The sequence below is a fragment of the Callospermophilus lateralis genome, chromosome 19, assembly GCF_048772815.1.
Source record: "Callospermophilus lateralis isolate mCalLat2 chromosome 19, mCalLat2.hap1, whole genome shotgun sequence".
In the NCBI taxonomy this organism is placed as follows: Eukaryota; Metazoa; Chordata; class Mammalia; order Rodentia; family Sciuridae; genus Callospermophilus; species Callospermophilus lateralis.
In genome coordinates this window covers 20417758-20433842 of record NC_135323.1, presented here as the reverse complement: position 1 = coordinate 20433842, position 16085 = coordinate 20417758, and the positions used below count along the sequence as shown (strand labels likewise).

The window sequence follows — 16085 nt, the reverse complement described above, 5'->3', positions numbered from 1 at the left end:
GAAAAAGTATAACGGCAGTCACACCCCAGAGAAAAACCCCAACATGGCACCTAATGACCTTCTCTTCCTACTTTCCCCTTTTTTTTTCACTAGCGCGAAAAGTTCCCATGGATTGAACTCTCCTGCTGGCGCCAATTACAAATCTTGCTGGTGGGGAATCTTAGCCCAAATAAGAAATAATTCCTGGGCTCCAGAACTGGTATCTGGAAGAACTTGCCAATAAACAGGTGGCCTGCCATTTATCTAAGCCCTGCCATCTCTCCTTAGATCTATATAAGCACACAGCTTTTGCAATAAAATTGGAATTCTCCCCGGTGAAGTGTCTTGTGTGGAGGATTCTTTCAATGTTTAATTTTAATTGTCAATTTAATTGGGTTAAGAAGCTTCTGGGTGGTCTGGGGTTGTAGCTCGGTTGGTAGAGTGTTTGCCTAGCATGTCTGAGGCTAGGATCCTCAACACCACATAAACACTAATAAATAAAATAAAGGTATTATGTCTGTCCACAATTAAAAAAAATTTTTTAAAGAGAAACTTCTGGGTGTGTCAATGAGGGTGTGTCTAGGGTGATTGGCATGTGGGATACCCAACTAAAGTGGAGACCCTCCCTAAGTGTGGCAGCACATCTAATAGGATGGGGGCTTCGATACAGTGAAAGTTGGGAGAACAAGGAAGCAGCAGCAGAGGCAAGATCCATTCTTCTTTAAAGGACTCTTAATTGCTGCTTTGATCATCTGAGGATATTGGACTCTGGCTTCTTCACTCCTGCAAAGCAAACTCTGCCAGTGTTTCTCCAGGGAGTTTCCAGAAGCAGTCGGTCTTGGTCTAGGGTAGCACCTTTATCCATCGGGTTCTGGGGCCTCTGCCTCTTGGACTGTGCGGCTACTGGTTCTTCCAGCTCTCCAGTCCATTGTGGCCATTGTGGACTATCTAGCTTCTGGTCGCATAAGCCAACCTGATAAATCCCTTGTTGATAATCAACTTCCTGTTGACTCTGTTCCTCTAGAGAACCCTAATACATATGTGTTATAATGTATTGTATAGACTATATATAAAATATTAATACATGTTATATGTTATAATATAAAATGTAATATATAATGAGTGATATGTAATGTTATATATGATATTCATATTTATTATATATAAATGTATATATTTTTAAATATAAATATTATTTATTATAAATATACATTTAGTTTTTTTTACAATATATATAGATATTTTTTCTTTTGATCAGCTCCCCCACTCTTCACAGTAGACTACAGGAAGGAAGTTTATATTCACTGTTTCAGAAGAGAGTAGCCAGGGGTGGTGGCACTCACCTGTAATCCCAGCAATTTGGGAGACTAATGCAGGAGATGGGAAGTGGGAGTACAGCCTCAGCAACTTTATGAAACCTTGTATCAAAATAAAAAATAAGCCTGGTGAGGTGGAACAAGCCTGTAATCCAAGTGGCTCAGGAGGCTGAGGTAGAAGGATCATAAGTTCGAAACCAGCCTCAGCAACTTAGCAAGGCCCTCAGCAACTCAGTGACAACTTGTCTCTAAATAAAATACTAAAAAGGTCTGGGGATTTAGTTCAATGGTTAAGTGCCCTTGAGTTCAATCCCTGGTATCAAAAATAAATAAATAAATGATAACAAATTTAAAAATAATAAAGGCTGAGTATGTAGCTCAGTGGTCAAGTGACCCTGGGTTCAATACCCAATACCACCCCCCAAAAAAAAAAACTCAAAAAACAGGATAGCAGAGAGAATATGGTTGAATAATACTTAACAAGTTAACAGATGGAGGCCTGGCTCTACTTCTCAGTACACGTGAGTTGCTCCTGTCTTCCTTTCCCTGCCTGCCATCTCTGGTGGGATGAAGTCTGACCCTCACCAAGGATTTCCTCTAGGGCCCATGTGATCTGCCTGGCAGAGGAGTCCCTTCAGAAAGAGCCAGGGCAGCTTCTGCCCATGAGGGCCAATGTCCTAGGTGAGTGCTGTCCTCTTTCCCAGCCTGGCCTAGTTCTGGGGAGAGGGTGCCCAGTGGTCCAGGTCAGGCTGAGGCAGCTGAGTCACTGGCCCCCAGAGCCAGGGCTGCAGAGGACTTGAGAAGCCTGACTCTGTATCATCTCCTGCCAACAGCACCCTTGGCAGCTACACTCTTGATTATTGTGTGAAGTCACTACTTTGGGGTGACCTGATCTGAGTGTGCCAGGTGGGCACTGAGGAGGAAGAGGATGGCTGGGAATGAGAAAAGGTGAGGGGTAATTCTGGCATATTTTTCCTAGCTGCCTCTATCTAGGCTACATGTGACCACATCTTGTCTCCATGGAAACACAGCATACCTAACCCTCCACCTCCCTAACCCTGCCCCTGCTTTTCTATCCCCTCTCCTCTCTACCAGAAACTGGACAGCTTTTATTGAGTACAGTTAGGAGTAGTGAGACAGACCTGGTGGTAAATGCTATAAACCCAGTGACTCAGGAGGCTGAGGCAGGAGGATCAAAAGTTCAAAGCCAGCCTCAGGACTTATCAAGACCATAAGCTACTTGGTGAGACCCTGTTCCATGAGAAAAAAAGTTTGTAACAGGACGAGGTATGTGGTTCAATGGTTAGAGCCACTAGGTTCAATCCCAGTTACTGGAAGAAAAATGAGTTTTGAACAATGGTACCTTCTGTTGTTTGCTGGGACATGAATTGAGGAGAACGAGGTGTGAGGAGGGGCCACTGGCCCAACCATGTGTCCCCCATCCCCCTACCTATCCCTTCTGAATCCCTTTCCCCAGCTGACCTCTGAGGACACACTATTCTGGGAAGGCACAGGAGACTCACACCCCTGACTCAGAGCCCCTTGACCTCCAGTGCCCAGCGAGACTGGATTTTAATAAAACATAATAAGAGAACAGGCTGAGGAGGAGCTGGGGAGCTCCCTTGTATGGAGCCCTGTGGTCTTGTGCCCCAGCCTCTTCATGTCTGTCTCTGGAGGCCCCTCAAGCCCAGGGAAAGAAGCACCTGTGGGGCCATTCAGCAGCTGTGAGCAATGTCTCTGAAGTCACTCAAGAGCCATGAAGCAGGGACTCACTCCTTCCTAGAACTACTAGGCTCCAACATAATTTTTCATTCCTATCCCATGCTGCCTCAAAACAGCCTTCCTTGCTCTGCTCCGCCCCCATCCCTTCGCCCTGCCCACTCAGCACTCTGGACCTGCCCTGCTCTCAGAGCCTGCAGTTCCAGAAATGCCTGAGGCTGCTCTGCCCTGAGCCCTGGGTGCCTTACGACCAGCCTAGAGCCAGCAGGAAGGTGAGTGGCCCTGCACCCCATTTTCTCCTCCCTTCCCTTGATATAATCTGTTAGAAAAAGCCATCTGTTAACCTTCCCTACAGGGACAAAGTTTGGGGAGCCCTGCAGTAGCCAGATCACAGCTGAGGGACCATCTGACCCTTGGGCTCTTTCTGTTTATTCCAATTCTGTTGTTTCCTGTAGGTTAAACCCACATGTTGGATTATAAGACAGGTGTGTGCCTGGATCCAGCTGAATGATAAGGATGGTAACCCTGATGTACCCATTCCTAAACCCCACCTTCCTTCCAGAGGATAGCCATTCCCAGGACTGGCTCCTCACCCGTCCCACTGTGGACCCACAGAGAACAGCTCTGCAGTACCCTCTCCACACCTCCACCAATCCCCTGCATGCCCAGGAGGACACAAGCCTGGGTCCCTGCCCAGCTCCTGCTCCAACATCTTCCAGGTGCTCCTTTCACTTGATCAGGCACCTACTTGATCCCTTGACTGGAATTCTACCTCCCAGTTCTTTTCCATCTCAATAGACCACCCATCTCAATAGACAAACCCAGCCTGGCCGAGTCCCCTTCCCCTCTTTTTCTGAGTGATCAGTATTGCTCATTCACATGCAAGACTGGCCCACCAGCCAAGTTCAGCTGCTCAATTGAGCTGTTTATCCTGGAGCCAAGATGGAGCTTGGTGGGCAAGTGGGATCCCAGGCCTGGCTGGCCTGTGGTATTTCCAGATGTGAAGGGCCTAGGGACTCAAGAGGGGAACATCAGAAATGAGCCCACTGGGGCTGTGTCTCAGCAGTGGAGGAAGAACAATGAGCTGCATGTTAAGAGTTAAGATGGGCAGGGCAGCTAGTGCGCAGCCGGGGGTAGAGGACTTGACTAGCATGCAAGAGACCCTGGGTTCTACCCTCAGCACCACAGACAATACAAAACAAATGAAAAATAAACACAAAGGAAAATGCAGAGCCTACAGGAATGTCTCAACTGCTAAAGAAATCACAAGAATCACGGGGAAAGCTTCCAAATCTGTGTATCTGGACTCCAACCCCTGATATTGCTGACATTGCACTGGGCTGTGGGAAGGCACTGGGGTCATGCTCTGCAAATAATAAGAAGGTGCAGCCTAAGCTGTGAAACACAGCACTGGGGTTAGACTTTCTTTCCAATCCCAGCTCCCCACTTAGTAGTTTAGACATACTGAGCAAATCACAGGACGCCCTGCAGCCTCAGAGTCCTTATCTCAAAACAAAAATCAAGCAAATGCTGTTTTGTGAAGGGATTCAGAGAAGCAGAGCAGGCGCTGGCCCCTGACTCAGCAGCATGGAACTTGTCCACGACTCCTGCCGCCTTCCACTGGTCAATGTGAAGGGGGTCCCGCTCATCAAGTACTTTGCAGAGATGGTGGGGCCGATTCAGAGCTTCCAGGCTTGGCCCGATGATGTGCTCCTCAGCACCTACCCCAAGTCTGGTAAGTGAGGGGGGTCACTTTGCTCCCCCACTGGGGCTGCAGTCCCCATCTTGGTCTCCAGGGCCCAGCCCTTCATCCTGCTCACGTCTGCTTCTCTCTCTTTCTAGGCACCACTTGGTTGAGCGAGATACTGGAAATGATCTATCAGGGTGGTGACCTAGAGAAGTGTCACCGGGCACCCATTTACATACGCGTACCCTACCTTGAGTTTAAAGGCCCAGGTATTCCCTCAGGTGAGTACCAGGGTGCTGGGGCAAGTGGTATTAGGAAGATGGGGCTCCAGCTCACCACCAGTTCCCCTGCCCACACCTTAGGTCTGGATATTTTGAAAGATACACCTGCCCCTCGGCTCCTCAAGACACACTTGCCCCTGGGCCTGATGCCCCAGAGTCTGCTGGATCAGAAGGTCAAGGTGAGTGGCAGTAGAGGCCACTAGGCCATTCCAGCTTTGGTCCTGTTGTGCAGGGAAAGTCTCTTCAAGCTTTGTCTCTGCACAAGTGGGAAGGCCACCGGCCCTCACTGTGGCAGGGCCAAGATGAGGAGGAGAGTGAGACTCTTCAGTAAAGACCCGAGGGCAGGGGAGCCTGGTGCTCAGAGGTTCACAGAGGGACTAGAGGGTCCTCTGCCTACCTTGTTCTCCATCTGGGTGTGTGGTGGAATCCCTGGGGTCAGTTTAGGATGAAGTATGGCTCCAGGGACCAGCCAGGAGTCTCCCATCAAAACTGAGGTCAGATCCCAGCTGCCGTAGCCATCCCTGAGGTCTCCAGCAAGTCAGCCTCAAGGCCTCAGCATGTTCCCTTGTCTAGCCAAGAGGGGACCCCCCCAAAGGGGTGCTGTGAAGGGGGACCAGAACCAGGGGGGCAGGCAGTACTGGGTGTGTGTGTGGGGTGGTGTAGCTGGCAGTGGATGTCGACTGTTCCTGCAGGTGATCTATGTTGCCCGCAATGCAAAGGACGTGGCTGTCTCCTATTACAACTTCTACAAAATGGCCAAGGTGCACCCTGACCCTGGCACCTGGGACAGCTTCCTGGAGAAGTTCATGGATGGACAAGGTGGGTCCCAATCTGGAGGAAGGAGAGGGCTGGAGCTGAGGACGGTCACCTAAAACTCATACCAAACCCTGCTGGTCCCCTTCCCCAGTGTCGTATGGGTCTTGGTACCAGCACGTGCAGGAGTGGTGGGAGCTGAGCCACACCCACCCTGTGCTCTACCTCTTCTATGAAGACCTGAAGGAGGTGAGACTGCCTGCCACTGCTTCCTTCCATGTTCCACCCAGGCGACTGGAACCTCAGGGTTCCTGACAAGGCCCAGGACCCTCCCCTTTGGCAGGCCCACCCAGCCCAGGGTTGCCCACACTGCCTTCCTGGCATGGAACCACAGAGCCAGCCCAGCTCGGACCCAGCACAGCCCTCATCTCCTAGCACCTGGCTCAGCTGCACATGCCCGGGGCTCTGCCAACCCTGGGGCCTATTTCCTGAAAAAAATACTTTCCCTGCTCTGTTTCATACGACACCAAGCAGGGCTCAGTTCTGGACCCTAAAAAGAGTGGGTCCAGGGAAACAGGCCCAGAGTGAAGCAGCTGGGGCTGAGAGGTTTCCAATGGAAGGGCCAGCTCCCTCAGAACACCAGAGAGGGGATTTCTGTTGTGTATCCTCCTTTAGAAATAGAAGCCCCCTCTGAAGAGCCTGTGCCTTGCTTCAGAACCCCAAAAGTGAGATTAATAAGATCCTGGAGTTTCTGGGGCATTCTGTGTCAGAGGAGACCGTGGATCACATTGTCCAGCACACATCCTTCAAGGAGATGAAGCAGAATCCCATGACTAACTACACCACCATAGCAACTGAGTTCATGGACCACAGTATTTCTCCCTTCATGAGGAAAGGTGGGTGCTGGCCAGTGTGGGTGGCTGCAGAAGGGAGGGTGAAAGCAGCTGCCAGAGCCTGCCCTGAGCCACCTGGGGCCACCTGTGTGGGGGGACTCAGGCCCTGTTTTCCCTCCCCAGGTATCGTGGGGGACTGGAAATCTGCTTTCACCGTGGCCCAGAATGAGCGCTTTGACGCCCACTATGCTAAGAAGATGGCAGGCTGCAAGCTCAACTTCCGCTGGCAGCTCTGAGTGGTGTCGTGGGGAGCCACTACAGGGGGAGCATGGACACAAGTCTGACCTATGACCTCAGGAATAAAATATGATGTGTCCACCAAGAGGCCACCAGACACTAACTAAATCCCACTGGGACCAAGTAGGGCCCTCTGCCCGGCAGCCTGCCAGGACCATGTGCTCTGCCTGAGTGGGAAAGAGAGTGTGCAGAGGGAAGGCCCAGGAGACATGAGAGAAAAGGAAGGACGTTGAATCCTGTAAGATCCTCTGTTGCCTCCTCCCGCCAGTCTCCTAACACACTTCACTTTTGGGGGACTCTTTACAAGCCACCATTTACCTCTGGGCCACATTGAGGGAGGGGGAGCAGCCCTCTGCGAAGGCGATGTCTTCAAACAGAATGGAGTTTTCACCCGAGACCTGTAGGATGCAGACAGGAGGCACTGCTCAGAGGCTTCCAGGACAGGCCAGCCTCCACTTGGCCTGAAGCCCTGGGCCACCAGGAACCCTGAGAGTTCCAGGCACCTCCAGGCCTCACCTTCCCCTCTGAAGTCAAGGGGTCCAGGTCCCCCTCCCACTCCCTGCTGCTCCAGAGCTGGTCCTCAGTGAAGGTGGCCTAGGGCGGAAGACAAAGCACAGGGAGAGGAGGGGTGAGATTCCATTCTCAAAGGGTCACGCTAGAATGACAAGGGGTCTGTTGCCACTCAGGACCCCTGAGTTAAGAAGATGAAGCAACGCAGAGGGCAGCAGGCAGGTGTCCTGAAGGCCCAGGGAGAAGAGCATTCAGCCTGCCTCAGGTTACATGTGACCTGTTTCACATGGGTCAGCGTCAGCTGGAGGGGTGAAAGCGGGAGTCAGGAGGTCTGGGCACGTGCACCCAGCTCGCGCTACTCTGACTGCCCAAGTGAGGAAAGACAGGCAGGCAGAGTGGCCTGCTCCCTGGGGCCAGGCTCAGGCTCGGGCTTAGGATGGGCAGGAGGGATTCACAAGGAAGAGGCAGGTCCTTGAAGTTGTGAGGCCATGAGAGCAGAAAAGAGAAGGAATTGGAAGATGACCCCATGCCCTGTCTGGGGTCCTGAGGTGATGAAAGTCCTCTCCGTGGAGGCTGCCTTACCTGCTGTGGGATGTGGGATCCAGACATGGTGGAAGCAGGTGGTCTGGAGATACTGAGCCAACGCCAGCTGCCCCTCTGGATAAGGCCTCGGGGACCATCTCTGGGTTGGCTGTCCACTGGGTGGGTTGGATGATGCACCGGTGGCTTAAGGCAGCCCAGTGGATCACTTGCCAGGAGCCTGGCCACCCATTCCCAGCTGGACACTCACTCTTTGCCTTCTTCATCAATGTCATCTACCTCATACCTGTGGGGGAATGGAAGGAGAATACCAGGGGTAGCCAGGTACCCACTGCAAGCCAGGGAGCCAGAAAGAGGAGGAGGGGGAGATGGAGAGTGGGAAAGTGGCCCGAGGAGCCCAGTGCCTCCCATACCTATTGGCCAGGTGTCCTCTGGGGGAGCTCTTCACCCACTGTGCACAGGCTGAACAATGCCAGCGGAAGACGTGTGGTGAGCAAGGTTCAGTGGGGTGGGTGTCCACTCACTTGTTGGTGGCATGGCTGTAACTGACCACCTCTGTCAGAATCCACTGCTCATCCCCATCTACAACCTTGACCCATGCAGCCACCTTTTCTCCAGGCTTGCCACATAGTCCCCTGAGGCTGGAATGGCTCCACAGAGGGGTGGGGGCCCGTGAGTGGAAGGAGCATTAGTCGGGGTCTGGACACCAGGCCCCCCATGTTAGCTGTCACCCTCATTTGTCACCAGGCTTCCCGATCCAAAGGGGCAGGGTCATAGCCGACTGCTGCAGAAAGGTCATCAGCACCCCTCCGCACATAGTCTTACGAGGAGGCACTGAGTCATTGTACAAACCCACAATCTTGGCCACTGTGGGTAGGACATGCACCCCTGAGGCCCCAGGGAGGGATACCTGCCTTGAGACTCCCAGCACCCTGCCCTGTGCTGTCAGAGGATCTCAACTGGGAGCCCCCACCTCCCCAGTTACCACTAAGGTTCCAGCCCCTTCCCTGCCCATCCACAAGATGTCCAAGTTGGGACCCTGACAAGCTAAACTGCCAGGGTGATGAGGTGTAGGGACAGTGGTCACCCTTGAGGGGAGGAGCTAGAAAGTTGCTAAAAGGGGGTTTGGAGGTGCAGTCACCTCTGTCTCCTGACCTGGGCACCGTTGACCTGAGGGTTTTGGGTCATCAAAACCCGCAGGAGCCATACACTTCCAGGCACTTTTGTACTCATTTGTGTGGTAATTCACTCAAAAGTTGAGAACCAATTATTCAGTGTGGACCTTTGGCCTCTCAGGCATGGCTCCACGAACTCCTCAACTTCAAACAGAACCAAACTGGGCATTCAAGCTCCCGTTCGCCTGCTTCTCGCAGCCAAACAGCTGTGACTCAGCACTAACCATCCCGCCGACAACTGGTCGGCCCTTCTGATTCTAAGGAGGTAAATGCCAACGGAGCCTTCATAGGCAGTGGCCACAGGATTGAAATGGGGCTTGAGAGAGACAGTCAGGACCCACCCGTTGCATTGGTCACCCGGCAAAAGGGAGCGAACTGTCACCATTTGCATGTAATACCACCATGGCATAGAACTGACATCACCAAAATATGGCAGAGGAGATAAATTCATTGAAACCAGGGGCAACAGGTGTGTAATCCCCTAGCCTTCCCTCTCCACACAGCAGGGAAACCTTAAGGGCCCCTCCCAACTCTCCCGTAAGGGCCCCTCCCAGCTCTCCCATGAGCGCGATAGCCAGACTGAGGGAATCAGGAGTGGCGCAGGACTCGCAGTGCGGAACTCCTGGCTACCGCTCCCACCAGTGCTGACAACTGAGGTGCCTTGCACCAGCTACCAGGGGCGTGGCTACCTGAGGGGAAGCAAATTCTCTGGGGGTTCTCAGCCCCAAGTCTACAAACTTAGGGTCTGAGGGAATGGCAAACAGGGAGAGTGTGCCCAGGAGTTCATGAAAACAGGGCTCCCAGGAGCAGCAGACCTGGCATGTAGCCAGTATTGTGGTGAGCGTCACCGATGAGCCGGACCTGGCTTGAGGAAATGTTAGAGAAGACCCTAGGCACTCAGGATTGGAGACCCGCCCAGTCTGGGAGGAAGAGCTGCTGCACAGTGATTGGTTCCCGCCTTTTGAGAGGAGACGTTTGGCCCAGTGGGCACAGCTCCACCTTCTGAAAGAAAAGTTAATCAAACTCTACGACTGCATTTATTAAATTTTTTTCTTTTTTTTCTTCATTTTCATTTTTTGTTGTTGTTTATTAAATGTTTTTTTAATTATTTTTTAATTTAATTTTCATTTTATTATTATTATTATTATTTTCTTTTTTATTTTCTATTTTTTCTTTTGTCTTTTCATTTCTTTTCAATTCTCTTATTCCCCCTTCCTTGAATTCTACCTGCTAACTCTCATTCTCTTTAGTGACTTCTTCCCTTCCCTTCTAATACCTTTCCCCCAAGCATCAAATAAATTTATAGGAGAAAACAGTAACTCAGCAGTCAAACAGAACAAGAAGTAACATGAGTAGCATGAAAAAGCAAGGAAGAAAAGGAGTACAAACAATGCAGGACAGCCTAAATATTCAGGAGGACCTAGAGTCATCAGAAAAATGGTCATATAAGGAACTCAAGGAATACCTTAGACAGACGAAATGGAAACTTAAAGAGGATACGAGACAGCAAATTCAAAGAGAAAGAATACATTGAAAATGAATTACATAAACAGATAAAAGAAGAAGTTAAACATCTTTATCAGGAGGTAGAGATTTTAAAAAAATCAAACAATAATTCTAGAAATGAAAGAAACTATAAACCAAATTAAAAACTCAAATGAGAGTCTCACTAACAGAGTGGAGCAAGTAGAAGCCAGAATGTCAGATAATGAAGACAAAATATGTCATATTGAAAAGAATCTAGCCAACTCAGAACAACTGGTTAAAATCACAAGAAAAACATCCAAGAGATATGGGATAACATAAAAAAAAATTTAAGACTCATCAGGATAGAGGAAGGTACAGAGATTCAAACCAAGGGAATGAGTAACCTGCTGAATGAAATAATTACAGAAAACTTTCCAGAAATAAAAAAGGAAACGAATATACAAATTGTAGATGCATACAGGACACCGAGCACACAACATCACAGTAGACCAACACCAAGACACATTGTTATGAAGATATCCAATATACAAAACAAAGAGAAAATATTAAAAGCTACAAGAGAAAGGAGACCGATTACATTCAGGGGTAAACCAATAAAGTTAACAAAGGATTTTTCATCACAGATGCTGAAAACAAGAAGATCCTGGAACAATGTATTTCAAACACTGAAAGACAATGGATGCCAACCAAGAATTCTGTATCCAGCAAAATTAAGCTTCAGGTATGACAATGAAATAAAAATCTTTCATGAAAAACAAAAGCTAAAAAAATTTGCAGCCAGAAAACCAGCATTGCAAAGCGTCTTGAGCAAAACACTACTCGAGGAAGAAATGAAAAACAATAACCAAAACCATCAGTGGGAAGTTCCTCGGTAAAGACAGAGGGCGGGGGGAAAGCTAATCATGGAGAAACAAACTAAATTAGAAAAAAAAAGATAAATAATCAAACATGGCAGGAAGTACAAACCATATATCAATAGTAACTCTAAACGTTAATGGCTTAAACTCTCCAATAAAGCGACATAGGCTGGTAACATGGATTAAAAAAACAAATCCAACAATATGCTGCCTCTAGGAGACACATCTGATTGGAAAAGACATACACAGGCTGAAGGTGAAAGGTTGGGGAAAATCATACCACGCACACAGTCCTCGTAAGCAAGCAGGGTTGGCCATCCTCATATCGAATAAAATCGACTTCAAGACTAAGTTATTCAAAAGGGATAAGGAAGAACATTATATACTGTTAAAAGGAACCATTCACCAACAAGACATAACAATTATCAATATTTATGCACCAAATAATGGTGCTGCGACGTTTATAAAACAAATTCTCCTCAAGTTCAAGAATCAAATAGACCACAATACAATAATTATGGGTGACTTCAACACACCTCTCTCACCATTGGACAGATCCTCCAAACAAAAGTTGAATAAAGCAACTATAGAACTCAATATCACAATCAATAACCTAGACTTAACTGACATATATAGAATATATCAACCATCATCAAGTGGATATACTTTTTTCTCAGCAGCACATGGATTCTTCTCAAAAACAGACCATATATTATGCCATAGGGCAACCCTCAGTAAATATAAAGGGGTGGAGATAATACCATGCATTTTATCTGATCATAATGGAATGAAACTGGAAATCAATGATAAAAGAAGAAAGGAAAGATCCTACATCACATGGAAAATGAACAATATGTTACTGAATGATCAATGGGTTACAGAAGACATAAAGGAGGAAATCAAAAAATTCTTAGAGATAAATGAAAATACAGACACAACATATCAGAATCTATGGGACACAATGAAAGCAGTTTTAAGAGGGAAATTCATCGCCTGGAGGTCATTCCTCAAAAAAAGGAAAAACCAACAAATAAATGAGCTCACACTTCATCTCAAAGCCCTAGAAAAGGAAGAGCAAAACAACAGCAAATGTAGCAGAAGGCAAGAAATAATTAAAATCAGAGCAGAAATCAACAAAATTGAAACAAAAGAAACTATTGAAAAAATTAACAAAACTAAAAGTTAATTCTTCGAAAAAATAAATAAGATCGACAGACCCATAGCCATGCTAACGAAGAGAAGAAGAGAGAGAACTCAAATTACAAACATACGGGATGAAAAAGGCAATATCACAACAAATGCTACAGAAATACAGAAGACAATTAGAAATTATTTTGAAAACCTATATTCCAATAAAATAGAAGATAGTGAAGACATCGATAAATTTCTTAAGTCATATGAGTTGCCCAGACTGAGTCAGGAGGATACACACAATTTGAACAGACCAATATCAATGGATGAAATAGAAGAAGCAATCAAAAGACTACCAACCAAGGAAAGCCCAGGACCGGATGGGTATACAGCGGAGTTTTAAAAAACCTTTAAAGAAGAATTAATACCAATACTTTTGAAGTTATTTCAGGAAATAGAAAAAGAGGGAGCTCTTCCAAATTCATTCTATGAAGCCAACAACACCCTGATTCCGAAACCAGACAAAGACACCTCAAAGAAAGAAAACTACAGACCAATATCTCTGATGAACCTAGATGCAAAAATCCTCAATAAAATTCTGGCAAATCGGATACAAAGGCACATCAAAAAAATTGTGCACCATGATCAAGTGGGATTCATCCCTGGGATGCAAGGATGGTTCAATATACGGAAATCAATAAATGTTATTCACCACATCAGTAGACTTAAAGATAAGAACCATATGATCATCTTGATAGACGCAGAAAAAGCACTCGACAAAGTACAGCATCCCTTTATGTTCAAAACATTAGAAAAACTAGGGATAACAGGAACTTACCTCAACATTGTAAAAGCAATCCATGCTAAGCCTCAGGCTAGCATCATTCTGAATGGAGAACTGAAGGCATTCCCTCTAAAATCTGAAACAAGACAGGGATGCCCTCTATCACCACTTCTATTCAATATAGTTCTCGAAACACTGGCCAGAGCAATTAGACAGATGAAGGTAATTAAAGGCATAAAAATAGGAAAAGAAGAACTTAAATTATCACTATTTGCTAACGACATGATTCTATACCTAGAAGACCCAAAAGGGTCTACAAAAAAACTACTAGAACTAATAAATGAATTCAGCAAAGTGGCAGGATACAAAATCAACATGCATAAATCAAAGGCATTTAGGTATATCAGCAACAAAACTTCTGAAACGGAAATGAGGAAAAACACTCCATTCACAATATCTTCAAAAAAAAATAAAATACTTGGGAATCAACCTAACAAAAGACGTGAAAGATTTATACAATGAAAACTACAGAACCCTAAAGAGAGAAGTAGAAGATCTTAGAAGATGGAAAAATATACCCTGTTCATGGATAGGCAGAACTAACATCATCAAAATGGCAATATTACCCAAAGTTCTCTATAGGTTTAATGAAATGCCAATCAAAATCCCAACGGCATTTCTTGTAGAAATAGAGAAAACAATCATGAAATTCATATGGAAAAATAAAAGACCCAGAATAGCAAAAGCAATTCTAAGCAGGAAGTGTGAATCAGGCGGTATAGCGATACCAGATTTCAAACTATATTACAGAGCAATTGTAACAAAAACAGCATGGTACTGTACCAAAACAGGCTGGTGGACCAATGGTACAGAATAGAGGACACAGAGACTAATCCACAAAGTTGCAACTATCTTATATTTGATAAAGGGGCTAAAAGCATGCAATGGAGGAAGGATAGCATCTTCAACAAATGGTGTTGGGAAAACTGGAAATCCATATGCAACAAAATAAAAGTGAATCCCCTCCTCTCGCCATGCACAAAAGTTAACTCAAAATGGATCAAGGAGATTGATATCAAATCAGAGACTCTGCGCCTAATAGAAGAAAAAGTTGGCTCCAATCTACATATTGTGGGGTCGGGTTCCAAATTCCTTAATAGGACACCCATAGCACAAGAGTTAATAACAAGAATCAACAAATGGGACTTACTTAAACTACAAAGTTTTTCTCAGCAAGAGAAACAATAAGAGAGGTAAATAGGGAGCCTACATCATGGGAACAAATTTTTACTCCTCACACTTCAGATAGAGCCCTAATATCCAGACTATACAAACAACTCAAAAAATTAGACAATAATATAACAAATAATCCAATCAACAAATGGGCCAAGGACCTGAACAGACTCTTCTCAGAGGAGGACATACAGTCAATCAACAAGTACATGAAAAAATGCTCACCATCTCTAGCAGTCAGAGAAATGCATATCAAAACCACCCTAAGATACCATCTCACTCCAGTAAGATTGGCAGCCATTCTGAAGTCAAACACAACAAATGCTGGCAAGGATGTGGGGAAAAGGGTACTCTTGTACATTGCTGGTGGGACTGCAAATTGGTGCGGCCAATGTGGAAAGCAGTATGGAGATTCTTGGGAAAGATGGGAATGGAACCACCATTTGACCCAGCTATTGCCCTTCTCAGACTATTCCCTGAAGACCTTAAAAGAGCGTACTACAGGGATACTGCCACATCGATGTTCATAGCAGCACAATTCACAATAGCTAGACTGTGGAACCAAACCACATGCCCTTCAATAGATGAATGGATAAAAAAAAAATGTGGCATTTATACACCATGGAGTATTACGCAGCACTAAAAAATGACAAAATCATGGAATTTGCAGGGAAATGGATGGCACTAGAGCAGATTATGCTTAGTGAAGCTAACCAATCCCTAAAAAACAAATACCAAATATCTTCTTTGATATAATGAGAGCAACTAAGAACAGAGCAGGGAGGAAGAGCAGGAAGAAAAGATTAACATTAAACAGAGACATGAGGTGGGAGGGAAAGGAGAGATAAGGAAAATTGCATGGAAATGGAGGGAGACCCTCATTGCTATAAAAAATTACATATAAGAGGTTGTGAGGGAAATGGGAAAATAAACAAGCAGAGAAATGAATTACAGTAGATGGGGTAGAGATAAAAGATGGGAGGGGATTGGAGCGGGGATAGTAGAGGATAGGAAAGGTAGCAGAATACAACAGTTACTAATAGGGCATTATGTAAAATTGTGGATGTGTAACCGATGTGATTCTGCATTCTGTATTTGGGGTAAAAATGGGAGTTCATAACACACTTGAATCTAATGTATGAAATGTGATATGTCAAGAGCTTTGTAATGTTTTGAACAATAAAAAAGAAAGAACCAAACTGGCAAGGAGACAAGACCAAGGTCCGAGGGGTCTTCCCACCATGGCAAGACAGGCAGGGAAGCCAGGGCAATGGCGTCTGTGGGGCTGGAAGGCAGCACCTGGGTGGCAGCCACACGTGGGCCTTGCTTCAGGACACAGGGTGGGGCCCTGCCAAGCCCCCAGGTACCCCCCCACAGCAAGAAGCAGAGTGGGCAGTGGGAGGAAGGAGGAAGGCACAGGCCTTGGGTCACAGAAGAAGAGAGATCCAGGAGGTAAGGCCAGAATCACCTTTGTCTTGGAAAGAAGTAGGGAAATCCTGAGG

General features: G+C 46.5%; 1 pseudogene; it reads left to right on the top strand.

Moving 5' to 3' along the window:
• The first annotated feature begins 4601 nt into the window (after positions 1-4601).
• On the top strand, positions 4602-6864 carry LOC143384679 (sulfotransferase 1A1-like; annotated as a pseudogene).
• Positions 6865-16085: the final 9221 nt, after the last annotated feature.